This window comes from Syngnathus scovelli, chromosome 2 (assembly GCF_024217435.2).
Source record: "Syngnathus scovelli strain Florida chromosome 2, RoL_Ssco_1.2, whole genome shotgun sequence".
Classification (NCBI taxonomy): domain Eukaryota; kingdom Metazoa; phylum Chordata; class Actinopteri; order Syngnathiformes; family Syngnathidae; genus Syngnathus; species Syngnathus scovelli.
In genome coordinates, this window is record NC_090848.1 from 13,392,118 (window position 1) to 13,404,141 (window position 12,024).

The window sequence follows — 12,024 nt, forward strand, 5'->3', positions numbered from 1 at the left end:
CGAATAGCATCTAGCACAGGATAAATATTTGCTTCCAGCAGTGGGGTTCATATCTTTGAAGAGCTCACAAATAATACGTGAATAGCTGGAGCAGCAGGAGGTTGATTTTTCTCAGATCAGAGGCTCCAAAAGCCATCAAGCAATATCGCAGCCAAAGCTTTAAGTGTTACCTAGGCTTCTATTACGTGCCCCTCCCTTCTAATCTGACACACATTTTACCAATGACAACTCTGACAAGTCAGTATGAAATGAAGAGGTTTGATTCTGTGAGTCATCAGTTGTAGTGGCTTGAGTTTTTTTTGCCACAGGTGAGAAGGCATTGTAGGTCAAAGTCAAAATTTTATGAGAAAAGGTAACATAATTGACTTGACAATCAGTGAAAAAAAATAATTGTACAACAAAATAGATTTACTTCCATTTTCTCATGTAGCTGTGTGCTAATGGATTATAATTGTGGGCAACTTCAATTCTAAACGGCAACTACCTGCGCTTGTAGTCAACCCCCCCACCAATTATATAATTTCAAAGCAAACAATTGCTTTGTATTTGTAGTTCTGGTTGTTAGGCCAAAAGTACAATTTCTCATTGGGTGGATCAAAAAAAAAAAAACACAAAAAACCAAACATCAACCAACGCTATATTTCTTACCCGCCACTTTAGTTACATCCCAAATTCAAATTTTATGAACTAATTAGCATATGCCATGAAATGCTTCGCTACATGAACCTTTTTTGTCAGTTATGTGAGGATTTAATGAGTGATCTGAAAATGTTACAAAGCAAAAATGTTTCAATTCATATTTGCCTGCTAAATTTATGTTGCCAAGCAACTGCAGTTAACCAAGAGTTTGTCTCTGACCACACAGGCTAAGTTCTTCAGTGAAGACCTCACACCGATCGGACCCCCCTCCTCCCCTCCTGCCTTCTATTCTTCATTATCTAATTCAAGTGTCAATTTTAAGGCAACGCCTGCGTCGACCCTTTCTTCCGCTATTGTCTCTGCTCAGTAGGGCAGCACGACTGTCACTTAATCGTTGATCCAATTAATTTGGGGAACCTTTCTGTGCTTCTTTACAAGCACGGAGGCCACTGAATATAAATGTACGACAAAAGGAGTACGTGAACACAGCGCGGTGTCATTGATTGACACAGGAGCCAAAACTCCTGTGTGCTGCCATAATGCCAGATGGAGTTATGGAAGCTCAGCGAAGAAAGGTGGCTGCCATGAACCAGATGAATGTGTTTAATTAGCTTGTGTCAAATAAAAGTTTCTAGCTTGAGACAAGTAACTCGGCTATTTATAGGGCTGCCTCCTGGTAGGGCTTTTTCAATGGAAAGAGCTTAGTGACCTGATGTCATTTTATTTTTTTTATTTTTATTTTTTGTGCGTTGCACACCTGGCATCTCTATGCACCATTCATTAGTGGGTAAAACTGGGCTGTGCCAAGAATTTTTTTTTAAAAGTCTTACATTGTAGGAGGGTGGTCGCTATTCCACAATTTAATTAAGCATGGCTGTTATTAAAGCTGGGTTAATTTAATCTTTTTGCCTAATTGGTCATTTTCCCATTGGTTTGTGACAATCTGTGCAATTGTTTGCAACTGGATAAAATCATAATTAGGATAAGACCATATATGATCAGAAATAACGTTGCTTCATGCACAAATATATATTCTTGCTATCATTGACTATTTGACGAAAGAGCACGTGATGTCAAGCTGTAGTGCAATAGCGGGGACATACATGACAAATTCACCAAATTCACGTGACCACCAGATGAATGCTGTAAGACTTCTTCCCGAGCACATGGTCTTATGGAGTGAAGGGAAGGGTGAAGGTGCCCAAGCACACAAAGCTCTTTCACAACGCATTTACTTGACTGCAAAACATGATGACTCTAGTGAGCATTTGTAATTACTGCACGAGGAAAAAGGTGTAAAAGGGCCAAAGATGCTTGCAATTTGAAAATGATGTAATACGATGAAAGAGGGCAGGGTGCCTCATCGCAGTCGGTGGTATCTTATTATCCACCACTCTCAAATTGAATTCAACTCAATGATTAGGGGTTTTGGATCCAATTGGTGCATCGCGTGTATTTAGAAAAGTACAATTAGGATGAAGGCTAAGAATACATTTATTGAAGTCACCAACTGAGATTTGCGGCGGTCATAATGTGTGCACAATGTTGCTGAGTATGCATTTTGACGAGTGAATATTGGCTACACTGCACTTCAATTAACTGTATCGGAGGCAAACACGTGGTACCCCCATCTAGTCGTAAATGTCTGGATTTTGAGCGCATCCATGTTTGACCAAGGACGGTCCAGTAGATTGTCAAATGGCCCATGCACTTAGCCAAGCACAGCAGGTAGGGGAGGGGGCAAGGCAGAGGTAACTACATCGGGGGCTTAAGTGTCTTGAGTGGTAAAGAAATCCCACAGTCTATTAATTTTCAAATGAAGTGCTTGCCTGCTATCAGCCGTTCCGTCCTTAGTCATAAACATATTGACGTGGAGGTTATCGCACCGGTCTTTGTGTGACTATCCCCTCGTGGGTTATCTCCGTCCATCCCCTCAGGGTGTCCTTGTCTCTGTGTATCTTGGTGCAGCAAGCAATTATCATGTCACGTTAGCAAGCAGACGCCATGCTGGGCCTAATTTGCCCAAACCTGCCTACCTGATTTTAGTAATTGCACTGTGGCCTCATTATCTGATCTTGCTGAGCAAAAGGCCATGAGGATTCATGTGCGCGAGCATGCCAATTTCCAGGCTTGTTTGTGCTCGTGTTATACATTTAATTACAGGTAAAGTCACTGCTGTGCGCTGCACGTGGTGTAACCGAGATCTCCCATCCTCTGAAATGGATCTTTTTCCACTGTGAAGTTTGCAAATGGCCTAGTCTGTCTCTCACTGAGCAGCAACAAGGTCAAATGTTACTTGAGCTGTGTATGTTCTTGACATCTGGGTCTGATGATGAGCAGAGACAATCTCTAAAAGTCCAAATCATTTCAATGTCAATGATTCTGTTGTGTCATACTTAAATACGATATGATTACACAAAGCCACAGTTTCCCCCCAAGCAGGAAGCACAGCACGTTTCTGTCCAGCGTAACATTTCTTATGGGAAAATGTAGCCAAAATGAGGCTTAATATGGATTTTGTACTCAAATTCTGAATCGGTAACTTTTGCCTCATGCATTTATAGTTTGAATGGAGGAGGAACAGTAAGGAGAGGCGACATGTTCATTGGCTTGGATTCATCATTCTTGTCATGACATCTGCACTCAATAAATGGGTCACCAGATAAATTTATTGCGTGACGTTTGTTGTTTGCTGAACCAGTGTTTAATGTATATTTACAGCCGTCATATAAAAGAAACATGTTTAACAACTCGAGTAACACGCTGTGATGACAAGCTTTCATTTTTAAGTCTTGACAGAGAATCGTTTTGCTTGCTGGTTACAGTTGAAAAAAGTAATTTTCCATCGATCTTGTTGACAGTATAATAGGCTTAGGGTTAAGGTTGAGTCCCTCTATTTATTGTTAAAGCATCTACTCAATGTTTCATCAAACTAGCCCACTGATAATACTATACAGCGGGTCCTCGGTTTACGACGTCAATCCGTTCCTACGCGGCGATGTAAACCGAATTTTGGTGCAAGTCGGAACAGTAACCAAATGAAACAGTACAGTCATAAAAAAAGAGAAAACAATTCCTTACCTTTATTCCTGTGGTTGGCTTGCACACTGAAAGGGGCGTTGCAAGAGAGAGACGACGCAACAGTCCAAAATGGATGAAATACGGAAAAATAATATAAATAATTCAAAAAAAGAATATATGAGACGTGTGTCGTCAACACGAAACAGCGTAACTCGAGGGCGTCGTAAACCGAGGACCCCCTGTACCTTATATAGCAACAGGACTTTAAAATGATCAAAATTAGAACATAATACACCTTGACAGATAAATAGAACATTACATTATAAAAATGGGGAAAATGTACAAAGTAAATTATTTTGGTTTCACACTGTTAAATGATATCAAAGTAAACACAAATTGTCCACATATGCACACAATAATAATAATAATAATAATAATAATGTAATTTTGGGGCCCAATCAGTTACTTACAGCCATTTTTATATATATTTTATTTTTTAACACTTTTTTTTTTTTTATATATAATTTATATTCACTTGAAAATATCGTAATTATTTTTAACTTGGTTACATGCTTTGAGAAATGTATTATGAAACATATTTTGCCTTTTTGTTACACATCTGGTTAGGAAGCGTAAAGTCCTACTACCTGCATCCTGGAGCGCTGTTGACAAACTGTAGCCACTTTCATCATTAAAGTTGTGCATTCCGACATCACCCATCTGGAGCGAACTTGAAGTGAAGAGAGACAAAGATGGAGACACTGAGTGAGTGAGTGCACACACTCCATTAAATCAATTATGTCTGCGAGCTGCAGAAGGCTGGCTGTGCAGGGATAATTACTTAGGAAGAGTGATCAGAAGCTAATCTGATGATGATGCCCTTTGCTCCCCACTAGCAAGAAGACTTGATGAAAAAGCACTCCTGCGGGATTGGCCCTGGCTGTGAAGATGCGGATAGAGGACGTGCAAGTGCGTGTGCTAAACAAATGAAGGAGCAGAAGAGGGAAACAAGATTGAAATCAAATTGCAGAATAAGTTCAGTCTAGAGCTTTCTTTTATTTGTCTTCATCTTTAGTTGGCTAATTGAAAGATTGATGACATTATTTTTTCCGTGATGAGTCATAAAAGCATTCATCAATGTGAAACCAATGCACAATATAAAATTGACTTTTGCAATGTTTATACACATACGTGTTTTGGTATCAGCGTATTTCTTTACCATATTCATTTTTTTTCCTGTACTAATACACTTCATTTCAATTTGCTTTAAATAGTGAATATTTATGTAATGTGTTGATGGAATAAAATTCTTGACGTAAAAATTAATGTTGGCTGGATAAAAATGAATAGCACTATGGTGTTCTGGGAAAGTTCTCTTGGTTTGTTTCCACTAATTGATTTTGACAACCGCGGTGTTTATCGTCTTGCTGTCTGGTCAATTTGAAGTGCTGCTGTTTCTGTTTGTCTTCATCTCGCCCGTCTCTTTCAGTCAGGACTAAAAAGACAAGAAATAAGCCTCTTCTGAGGTTCCATTTTGGAGAGAGTGGGAAGCTCTCTTCTGAATCCCAAGCTGCTCGTTGGGCTGAAGTGGCTTCGACATATCCTCAGGTCAAGCTGCAAAGAGCGTGATTTTAGAGGAAAAAGAGAGATTTGGCACTCCTCGTCTTTCTCGATGTTTCACATAACCAGGCTGCAAGGACCTGCAGTCAGGGGAGCAAGAGGAGCATTTCCATTTTACTTCCCCGGTCTGTACTTTATATTTGATTTTTCTTTTTGAATCCAATAATGTCTGTGATCTCATTGTAAAAAATTGCTGGAGTTGCGTATTTTCTGTTCAAAAATAGTGGGTGAGAATATTGAGAAATGCTACCTGTTCTGTCTCTTTTCAAGGCCCCATTATAACGCTTTTATTATAGGTATTCTGATTCTTCATAGTCAGTACAGGTTGTTTAAAAAAACGTTTTAGATTAAATGGTTTATCACAATTATTAAAGCCAATCATAAGCTGGTATGTAAGGACCAGAAGTAATGCTGCATATGATTGGCTAAGCCTGGAAGCAGCTACGGGAGCTTTTCCTTTTCAGGTCAAATCTATTATATTAATCGTCATACATTAGCAATTAATTTAACAACCCGTTTTGAAAGAGTTTCAATGAAAAATACAGATACTGTTGTTAAGTGTAATGAATAAAGGTAAAAAAATAAAGGTTGACCCAGCAGATAATGGGTGGAAGTTTATTTATTTATATTTATTTATTATTTTTCTATTTAACCCTCACATACACCACACTTAAGGTTCAAATTTGTACATTTACAATGAAATATTTCCTCAGAAAATTGACACCAGGTTAAGTGACACGCTTTAAAACAAACATTTCCAGATACTTGTACTACTACCACTAATTTGTTATGGTTGTTAACGTTCATAGGAGCAAGTGGTTAACAAAACAGCAGCGCACTCCTTATGTCTAATAGATTTTGAGATGAAATATTAAACAGCCTCTGATCTTCAGCGCGGTAATTGTCTGAGGCGGGCTAACGACAAGTTGAGCTGAAGATGAGGAATGGCGGAGGAGGAGCGAATGCAGATGTTTAATTATCGTTAACCTGCCAGCAGACGTTTTAAAGCAATATTAATGATGCTAATTTAGCAGCCTTCAAGCCAACCATCTACGTACAGCTCACTTGTAATCACAGGCTTAGACACATTAAATTTGATTGCGTGTTATTATAGACATTAATCATGCAAAATCACATGAATGTTTGCAGAGCTCCTTATCAGTACATATACATAAAGTACAAACTCTACAAGAATTAAACAGCATGTGCAATAAGAGGGAACAAAAATTCCGCACCTCCTAAAACAATCTAACTTTGTAGGTCAGAAATCGAGATACGAATATAGTAATTCCCCCTGCTTTTGTAAAATGTTCCAAGTGTGACTAATGGACTCGTTTCCATGTGCATGGTAATCTCATTCCAGCGTCCAGGTAGCTGGAGGTGGCAGCCCGTCCACCCGCAAGCTTCAGGCCGACTGATCGGCTTCCAGACTCCCACACAGCCTGCAGGAGGAGCGAGTCAGCCTCTGAAACACCGCTCGATTTAGACGCCACAAATACTCATGTGACGGGGGAGATGATGGTCCTCCACAGCTTTCAAACCTTCTCTAGTGAAAAGCTGGGCGACAAGGTAAAGGCCACTAAGTAAAGGCGATGTGGCGGTTATGGGAAAGATGATTATGAATGTATAGAAAAAGGGAGTGATTCCATTTTTTTCAATGCGGTGCTGCTCGAGGGACAGAAGTTCCCCAGTTGTTTGTTTTTGGCCTCTTGACTTGAGGTTGAAAAGAATGTGCAACTGGTTGTATTTTTTATTTACGTTTTATTTACGTTTTAAATGAGTCCTAACTTCTTTGGTGAATGTTTAAACTATCTTCACTTTACTTTTTAGTAAGACAGAGTTTGTTTACATGTTTCAGCCACTTCCACATGATAAGCAGGTAAACAAACGTACCTCTGTCTTACCAAAAGAAAGCATCTATAAATAAATCCTAACTTTATTGGGATTTGTAAAAACAGGGCAGGAAAGAATGCCAATTATTAAGTTTCGTAAGTGTTTTGGCCTGATATAGAACATGGATCTCAGCCGAATATAAATTTCCCTACAGATGCTTCTGTGCCGCAGCAGCAAAGTTTAGGTAAAACGTCCTCAGTGTAGGCTGACATGTTTTCCATTTAACTCTCACACATACAACAGCTATTTCTGTTTGCATTCTGTTTAAATCCCTCTTGCAGACTTGACAAGAGACGCACAGGCAATCCCTGAGTACATCCTGCTCGATGAGCTCTCTTAAGAACAGAATGGGGCCAATAACAGGATTAAATTTTAGTCAGCCGCCATGTCTGAAAAGCCAAAAGAAAATAGGAATACAGACAAACTGGCATGAGTAGTGTTTCATCAAATGATATTGTCACTGCTTTTTTGTCATCAACCGTCATGACAACCGCGTAGGCGCTCCCACGGTGACAGGAAATCAAAACAGGGGCCAATTGCTGCTGACAACCATTTTCTTAGTACTTAGTAAAAAAATTTGAAGCATTGATTCGGTGTTAGTGTGGGCAAGGGGAAATTAACCAATCCAGCGATGCGCCAATGCGTAAAAAAAAAAAAAAAAACACAACAATGGTAAAGCGTGAATTTAATTCAAATACTTGCGCCATTTCCATATGCAAATCCAGAGCTGGCAAGGCTCGGCATAATGTACGATGGCGTCTGGATGACATCTTTTCAACTATACTTGGCTACAAGGCAAACGGGTTGGCGGAGACGTCCCGCTTCCACGCCAGCTGATCCTATTTGTCCACTCAAAGCAACGGGATGACATCATCATTTAGCCTGTGGTCTGCGTCTTGACAATCTACAGGTTGCTATTATTTTGCTGGCACATTTTTGTAAAACAGGGGAGAACACACAAAGTCTACGCGGGAAGAGCGCCGCTCAAAAGCCCAAACCTATTTTTTTTGGGGGGGGATAATCCGATTTCCAGTATTAGCATTCAAAACTTGATCATTTTTACCATTTACAGGCCCCTTCAGGTTGTGTGCTTGCATTTTCCAATGCTCTTCCACTGTCTTCAGTACAAAACGAGTTCTGGGCAACCTCCAAGACGCTGCCTCTATTCTTTCTCTTCCACCTGTCTTATGCAAAGCTATTTCAATGACTAATCAAGACCATTCACTTTTTCTCCACGACATAACTGTAATTCCATCTTCTCCTTTTCTATGCTTAGTATCAAGTAACGCACTCATTAACAGCCCTTGAGTACAAGCTGGAAAGAAGATTGGTTCAAAGCCTCTTTTTGTGTGCAGCTTTTTCTGGTTCTCCCTCGCTGGTTTCTGTTCCCAGTGCCCTGAAGGTGAGCAGATTAACATACAACATCAGATGTGGGTATTCACAAGCATCCAGGAGGTTGTTCAGGTCCCATCTCATGCATATGTTGCACAAGAGCTATTAGCATGCATGATGGGGAAACCATCTGCCGAAGAAAATGGGCAACGCCATGTCAAATCATGTTGCTTCGTACTCCATTATGAAAGTATCACTTCATTATTCAGTGCTTAAGTGACAATGACAAAATGACAACATCATGTCACCCTTAATCAAAGAACATTAACAGCTACAGCTCCATCCAGAAGATAAAGTCTTGTCATGACTACCAAAATGGAATTTAATAGGAAACAACCCAACTTCCTGAGTCAGTTTTAAGTCGACTGACGTAACCGAGACAAGCGTCTTAACCTGAACTAGTGTTGGCTCGTGAGTGAACGATTCGTTTCAAAGAACGATTTATTTTTTGTGAACGAGAGTGACCGAATCACTTCCTAAAGTGATTCGTTCTTTTTTCAGTTCATATGACTTCAACCAGTAGGTGTCGGTAATGCGCATTGAAGCTGGTGCCACCTTGCCGTAAAACAAAACGAAGAAGAAAATGACGTAATTTCCGTTCACGAACGAGTTGTGGATTGCATTTCCCTGAGCGGATCTGTGAGTGAACAAGTCAGTGATTTGCATTTCCAGTTCATCGCAAGAACGGATCAGTGAGGGAACGAATCCTGACTTTCCCGTTCGCGAACGAGTCAATGGGTCAACTGCCTTCCTTCCTGTTCATCAACGGATCAGTCAGTGAACGTGTTGCGTCTCCCTCCTGGCGTGAACTGCGTAAGACAGAATGTAGATTTACGATTTGCCAAGGAAAGAAAGAACTACTCACTGAAACAGCACTTCTTTTATACACGTTTTCTCCAAGCTAATGGCTAACTTTATTGCATGAAGGGATGCGCCGTTAAGTCACAACGGGGAGATTATGCTTCTCTTTGGGTAATCTTGATTTTATAACACTTATACTAGTTTTTCAATAACGTGTATGCATATATACGCCTAAATATTGTTATCCAATACATCTACTGCAATTTTGCATTAGATTGCTGGTTTGAAATTTGCTTTTATTATTATTATTATTATTTTAATAAACATTAAAACCTGTTAAAATTTGTCTGGTGTTTTATTCCTTGTTTTTATTTTTTGGTCATGAAAACAAAAATCTGACATTTGGTTGATGTATATATGTATATGTGTTTTACGTTGTGTAATATGTGTTGGTGTCCCCCAAAATAAAGAGCAAGTAGTCAAATACACATTCTTGACACGTACAAAAAAAAATCCTTAAAGTTATTAGGTACACCTGAAAATGGTGGTGTACCTAATGGAGTGTCCGTGTGACGTCACAGATCATCCAGACAATCAGGAGGTGGGGGTGAGGGCGGGTGTGGCACTTTTCACTTTCCCTTAAGCTTTTTCCCTTATGAAGTGGACTTCATAGTGTAGGTACACTACATGAGGTAAAAAAAAAAAAAAGAATAAATAAATAAGAGGTTAAATGCACAATTAAGGCACTTTTAGGTACATTCGCACACTTGGGATCGAACCAAAGTCTTAGCGCGCAAGAGCCTGTGTCACTAACCAGTCGGCTCTTTCGACCTGGTTGCACACGGTCGTCTGCACTGTTTTGTACTAGTGATGTGCATTCCAGTTCTTAAGTGACTTGAATCTTTAGAATCGGTTCACTAAAAAATTTTGTTCAAAAGAATCGTTCACCGAATCGTTTGCTACACTTTCTTATTTAGTCATTCTTTTTTTTTTTTTAATCTGTTTTATCTGTGACGTCATTCGGACACTCCATTAGGGAAATATCATGGTCAAAGGTCACAGGTGACAAGCTCTAGTCCTCGGGGCCGCGTTCCAACATGTTTTCCAAGTGACCCTCGTTAAGCGCAGGTGCGTGAAAAGTTTTAGCTTCTTTCACGTTCAAAAGGAGCTAAAAGTTTTCACGCACCTGCACTTAACGAGGGAATCTCACGGACACTCCATTAGGTACACCGCCATTTTCAAGTGCACCTAATAACAGGCCACTTTATTAGGGAAATATCATGGTCAAAGGTCACATGTGTCAAGCTCTAGTCCTCGGGGCCGCGTTCCAACATGTTTTCCAAGTGACCCTCGTTAAGCGCACCTGCGTGAAAAGTTTTAGCCACTTTCACGTTCAAAAGGAGCTAAAACTTTTCACGCACCTGCACTTAACGAGGGAATCACTCGGACACTCCATTAGGTACACCGCCATTTTTAAGTGTACCTCATAACAGGCCACTTTATTAGGGAAATATCATGGTCAAAGGTCACATGTGTCAAGCTCTAGTCCTCGGGGCCGCGTTCCAACATGTTTTCCAAGTGACCCTCGTTAAGCGCAGGTGCGTGAAAAGTTTTAGCCACTTTCACGTTCAAAAGGAGCTAAAAGTTTTCACGCACCTGCACTTAACGAGGGAATCACTCGGACACTCCATTAGGTACACCGCCATTTTCAAGTGTACCTCATAACAGGCCACTTTATTAGGGAAATATCATGGTCAAAGGTCACAGGCGTCAAGGTCTAGTCCTGGGAGCCGCATTCCAACATGTTTTCCAAGATTCCCCCACCCCCACCTCCTGATTGGCTGATTGATCTGTGACGTCACACGGACACTCCATTAGGTACACCACCATTTTCAGGTGTACCTAATAACTTTATGCATTTTTTGTACATGTCAAGAATGTGTATTTGACTACTTGCTCTTTATTTGGGGGGACACGCAAAAATAAAGACAAGGAATAAAACACCAGACAAGTTTTAACAGGTTTTAATGTTTATTAAAATAAAATAATAATAATAATACCCTAACCTACATTTCAAACCAACAATCTAATGTGAAATTGCAGTAGAGATATTGGATAACAATATTTAGGCGTATGTATTTATACACGTTATTTAAAAACTACTATAAGTGTTATAAAATCAAGATTACCCAAAGAGAAGCATAATCTCCCCATTGTTGCATAACGGCGCATCCCCTCCATGCAATAAAGTTAGCCATTAGCTTGGAGAAAACGCGCATAAAAGAAGTGGTGTTTCAGTGAGTGGTTCTTTCTTTCCTTGGCAAATTGTAAATCTATATGCTGGTTTACGTCGTTCGCGCCAGGGAACGCAACTGAATGATCCGTGGATGCACGGGAAGGCAGTTCACCCATTAACTCGTTCGGAAACGGGAGGATTCGTTCCCTCACTGATCCGTTCTCGCGATGAACTGGAAATGCAAGTCACTCACTGACTTGTTCACTCACAGATCAGTTCAGGGAAATGCAATTCACGACTCGTTCGTGAACGGGAAGTCACGTCATTTCTTCTTCGTTTTGTTTTACGGCAAGGTGGCACCAGCTTCAATGTGCACTACCGACACCTACTGGTTGAAGTCATATGAACTGAAAAAAGAACGA

General features: G+C 40.2%; 1 long non-coding RNA gene across 2 annotated transcripts in view; it reads left to right on the plus strand.

The window, feature by feature from the left end:
* Positions 1-5,725, plus strand: part of LOC125988858 (uncharacterized) — a 38,260-nt gene extending 32,535 nt beyond the window's left edge. Inside the window, exons 2-3 of one of the 2 annotated variants that reach the window (XR_007488515.2) lie at positions 4,288-4,429; positions 4,557-5,725. This is a non-coding gene — a long non-coding RNA (uncharacterized lncRNA). The remainder of the gene's footprint in view (positions 1-4,287; positions 4,430-4,556) is intronic. The other variant, XR_007488514.2, reaches the window with a different exon arrangement.
* Positions 5,726-12,024: the final 6,299 nt, after the last annotated feature.